Source organism: Bombus terrestris, chromosome 18, assembly GCF_910591885.1.
Source record: "Bombus terrestris chromosome 18, iyBomTerr1.2, whole genome shotgun sequence".
NCBI lineage: Eukaryota > Metazoa > Arthropoda > Insecta > Hymenoptera > Apidae > Bombus > Bombus terrestris.
In genome coordinates this window covers 5176584-5182189 of record NC_063286.1, presented here as the reverse complement: position 1 = coordinate 5182189, position 5606 = coordinate 5176584, and positions in this window count along the sequence as shown.

Here is a 5606-nt window from a genome sequence, read left to right as displayed (position 1 = left end):
TACGGTATTCCCGCGAATCCAAGGAGGAGTTCCGGTGTTCTTTCATCTCCGACATATATATATATATATATATATATATATATATTAAATAATATAATTATTATTAATATTATTAAAGGTTAATTAATTAATAAATTTTAAATTTATAAATATATTTTTAAAGGTTAATATGTTGAAGGTTAATTAATTAAGTTAATAGAAAATTTTATTTCTATAATATGATTTCAAATCATAAACTTATTCAAGTTCATTAACTAATTTTTTAAAATTAAATCTCATATATTATTTATATAAAATGATAAAATTATATATATAAAATATATGAAAGTAAATAATATATTTAAATTAGTATAAGGATATTCAATTATTTGCCCTCCTAATCAAGTTAGTATAATGAAGATATTAATAAATCATCAATATATAAATTTATTAATGAAGTAGAATTTATTATTTTTTAATTTATTAGAATTAATTAAAGGAATAATATATAAAATAAAAATAGATATAAATAATATAATTACACCTCCTAATTTATTTGGAATTGTTCGTAAAATTGAGTATGCAAATAAGAAATATCATTCAGGTTTAATATGAATTGGTGTAATTATAGGATTTGCTATTTTAAAATTATCAGGATCTCTTAATATGAAAGGTAATTGTAAATTAATTAATATAAATATTGTAAATGTAAAAATAATGGTGATTAAATCTTTAATAGTATAATATGGATGGAAATTGATTTTGTAAATATTTATTTTTGAATGAATAGGATTTGAAGAACCTGTAATATGTAAAATTATTAAATGTATAAATACTATTAATAGAATAATAAATGGTAAAATAAAATGAAATGAATAAAATCGATTTAATGTATCGTTATTAATTGAAAATCCTCCTCAAATTCATTCAACAGTAAATTGACCAATATATGGAATTGCTGAAATTAAATTTGTAATTACTATAGCACCTCAAAATGATATTTGTCCTCATGGTAAAACATAACCTAAAAAGGCTGTTGCTATTGATAAAAATAAGATTGATACACCAATTGATCATACTTGAATTAATTTAAATGAGTAATAAAATAAATTTCGTGCAATATGAAAATATATAATTAAAAAGTAAAATGAAGCTCCATTTATATGAATTAAACGAATTAACCATCCTGAATTTATATCTTTTATAATATTAGAAATTCTATAAAAAGCAATATTAATATTAGGACAATAATGTATAGATAAGAATAATCCTGAAATAATTTGAATTATTAAAAATATCCCTAGCATTGAACCAAAATTTCATATATAATTAATATTGATTGGTGTAGGTAAATTAATAAATGATAATGGTAAATTTAATGTATGAGTTTTATAAATTATAGAAATTATTTTTTTCATTTCTTTTTTTTGTTTCGGTGTTTTTTGTTTTCTTGGGTTCTGTATTTTTGCCATTTTGCTTTTGCTTTTCTTTTTTCTTTGATTTTGTCGAGTATTTCTTGCGGGATTGTTATTGTTTGTCTGCTGGTTGGTTCAGGAGTAGTGGTTGTCCTTACTGCTTCCTGAATAGTTGCTGTCAATGTTGCTACTGCCTGTTCTACGTGTTCAGGAGTTTTTAACGGGATGTTGCAGTTTCTTTTGCTTTCTATTATTTCTTTGAAAGTTTGCCATTTGGTGGTTTTATTGCATAGTGTTTCTGGTTTGCCATAGTGAATTGGTTTGTTTCTGTATTCAATTATTATGGGTGTATGATCGGAGCTGAGCTCGAGGTTGAGTGTTATTTTTAGTTTATTTGTGTTTAGTCCCCTTGTAACTGCAAAGTCCAGAAGATCTGGTTTTTTGTTCAGGTCAGTCGGCCAATGTGTCGGTGTTCCTGTGGATAATATATTGAGGTTATTATTTCTAATGTATTTTTCCAGTGTTCTACCTCGAGGTGTAATGTTTCTTGACCACCAAAGCGTGTGCTCTGAGTTGTAGTCTCCCGCTGCGATGTACTTGTCCCCTAGGTCCTGGAAGTATTCTTCCCACATTTGTGTTGTTATTTTGTGTCGCGGAGGCACATATACTGCTGACAACTGGAAGTAGTTGCTGCTAGTTTGAACTGTAACAGTGGTTGCTAGTAAATATTCTTTGTTAACTTGGCTGTGTAGATAATGTTTGATATCGTTTCTGACTATCACTGCTGTCCCTCCGTGAGCTTTTCCTGAGGGGTGTTTGATATCATATATGGTGTAGTATGGTATTTTCAAATAGCTTTTTGTAGTGAAGTGTGTTTCTGAGACAAGTAGTATGTCTATATTATTATTGTATATGAATGTTTTAGTTTCGAGGGCCCGTTGTTGTAGGCCGTTTGAGTTCCAGGCTGCTATTTTTAGAGTGTCCGTTTTTATTTTTTGCTTAGCACGTTTGTAATTAGTTGTAGCATGACTGTGATTTGTTGGGTTTGCTGTTTGAGTACTGCGTTTTGTTCGCTTATCATTCTGGTTAGCATTTCGGTGTTCTTTATGGATTGTTTGAGCAGTTCTTTGATTTCTGCAGTGTCGTTGTTACTATTGCTGTGGTATTGGTTGTGTGTATGTGTTGGTTGGCTGGTTACTTGAGCATAGCTTAGACCACCAATGGTGTTGGTGCTGATAGGTTTGGTGTTTATTGCTTGCTCTGTACTTGGTAATATTTCAGGTTTTGTGCTGTCCTAATGGGCTTGTGTGTTAGTGCTTGTCCTGCTTCGTAGAGGCGGGAACAGTTTACGTTGTAATTGTTTTCTTACTTCACATCCTTTATAGCTGGCTGGGTGGTTTCCGTTACAGTTGAAGCATTTAACTTTTTCTATTTTTCCAGAATATGGGCAGTGTACAGTTAAGTGATTTTTTGCGCACTTGACGCAAGCTGAGCTTCTGTTGCAATAGTTTTTAATGTGTCCGTATTGTTGACACCGCATGCATTGAGGTATATCTTTTTTGTGTCGTGGTGGTTCGACTGTTACTATTGTGTTTAGTATTTGTTTGATATCATATATTTCCTTGTCATTGTTTCTGGGTTCAAGTTCTATTAAGAATAGTGGTAGTGCTTGCTTTGTGTCGAATCTTCTTATATTGTTTATTGTTCTTGTTTGATGTCCAATTTTAGCTAACTCATCGCTTAGTTTATGTATGTTGGTTTTAGGATGCAATCCTCTTATGACAATTTTATAGCTCCTTTCAGTTTTAAGCTGATACCTGTGGTAGATAGCATTTTTTTCTTTTAATGCTTTTATAACTTTCCTAATTGTTTCTACTGTGTTTGTTTGTATTTTTATTTGATCCAATTTTGTTTGCTTTATTGTGTAGTTGTTTTTCTCATCTAGATTATTTAGTAGATCGATTAGCGGGTCTATTATTTGGGCCTCAACAAAGATTGGTGGTGGTTTTGTAATATGGTTTGTTTGGATAGTGGTTTTATTTACGGGGTCAGCGTCTATTTCTTCCGTTAGTGAGTTGAAGGAGTTACTTAATGGTAATTCTTGCAGCCATCGCTGCTTTTCTGTAACTGGGTTTCCTATGGCACTTATGTCTGTGGTTGTTTTGCGTTTTTTGCTAGTCTTCGCTGGCTTCCAGCTTTCGTCCTGGTAGTATCTTTCATGTTCTGAATTGCTATCTTCCTGTCCCCGATGCTCTTTTGTTTCTTCTGTCTCAATGTTAATTTGTTTGGTTTTTATATAATATGTTTCACCTTTTGTTGCTATGTTTATAGTTGGTATCTGCATTGCTATTTTATTTCCTCCTCACTATCACTTTGCAGCACTATTATTTTGAAGCACTTTTTCGCTATTCACTTATACCTGGAGAGGACGACCGTCTAGACACGTCCGTCCTCCTCGGCTGTCCGAGCAGGAGTGAGGGCCTGCGTGACCCTGGCCACGGGCGTTTCGGGACACGTGTTCCGAAGGACGGGAAAAGGCAAAGAGACGCTAAAGGCAGAGCTAGTTGAGAAGCCGGAGAGGACGGATGCAAAAGGTGTGCAGAGTGTGAGTTGAGAAGCAAGAGCGAGCGAGTGTAGAAGCCGAAGAGTGTGAATCGGGAAGTCGAAAGTCGCCTATGAGAATTAGATGTACGACAGCATTGTAATCATTTCGTTGCTTCGAATATCATTTATTAAATCAGAACATCATTACTTGTCCTTTCCTCTAAGACTCATTCAGATACTACATATATACTTTATATTTCCTTACATATATTTCCATTATTTCCAAATTTTTCCAGCGATTTTGGTCGTTTTGCTGCACTAGTGTATTACGTTGAACTACAGCTATTTGAGCAAAAATATTGATAAACTGTATCCTTATGTAAGTAAACAATTCGATAAAAGCTTTCGGCTCCCCGGGTTGGTGCGAACAATACAATGTCCCTATGTACCAAAACATTGGTATGTGACACACGTGTATGCGTTGCTCGCTCGCTGCGCTCGCTCGAGCAACTATAGCCTAACCTAAAACCAATCCCTTGTCACGACCGGCATACTTCAAATCCGATGGACCGATGATGGAGATAGAGATGTGGCGGGCTTGGTGACAATGTATATCGCCGAAGTGTCTAATGAGTCATCTGTATCCTAACGGTCCTTCCACCGAATGTCCTAGAAGCGTGACAACGGTCACGTACGCCTACAGGGTAGTGGGGATATTGAGGGATGACAAACAAAGAAGAAACAGATGCCACCAAAAAGTCAAATTGTAAGAGCTTCAGTCTTGGAAAGTCATGGCTGGAGCTCAGAACAAAATCGCAGTCAGTGTAAATTCAGAATACAAGAAATAAATTCTCTTGTTTTTTTTTTTTTTTTGTTACCTTAATTTTTTCTTTTCGTTCGAGCCCTCTGCTTTTTATTTTACGTGACACCCTCCTGCGTGCATTTTTCGATAAGGAGGCGATTCTCCTTAAATTGGCGAACGTAATAGATCGGTTTTGAGGTTAGTCTAGATTTTTACGAGCGAGCGAGCAACGATTACAATTTCCATGCTATACATATTCTTTATATTTCCTTACATAGATTTATTCTTTCTACAATTTTCATGCTATACATATACTTAATATTTCCTTACGTATATTTTCTTTCATTTCAAGTTCCATGCTGTACATATATTTTATATTTCCATATCTATATTCACAATATTACAAATTTCAATGCTGTGCATATACTTTACATCTCATACATATATCCTCATTATTCTCATTTTCCATGCTGTACATGTACTTAATATTTCCTTACATATATTTCATCTTTTTTCAACTTCCATGCTACTTATATACTTTTTATTTCCTTACCTATATTCTCATTATTTTCAATTTCAATCTTATACATATTGTAGTATCGTGAGGAAAAAACCTAGTTAGAAACTAAGCAAAACAAGGTAGCCTCCTTTTCGGTTATTGTTTTACATAGAAAAAGCCGGTGTGATCAAAGTCACCTAGTTCTTGCGAAGCGTTAACAGGACGGAATTAGAGAAAGGGAAAAACAGCGCTAATGGAGGGGAACGATTCGAATCTAAGGAGCGGTTAATCGAAAAGTGAGAGTGGGTCGTGAGGTCAGAATTGATCAAAGAGTCGAAGAGTAGAGTTGTTAGAGTTAGCGTTGTCG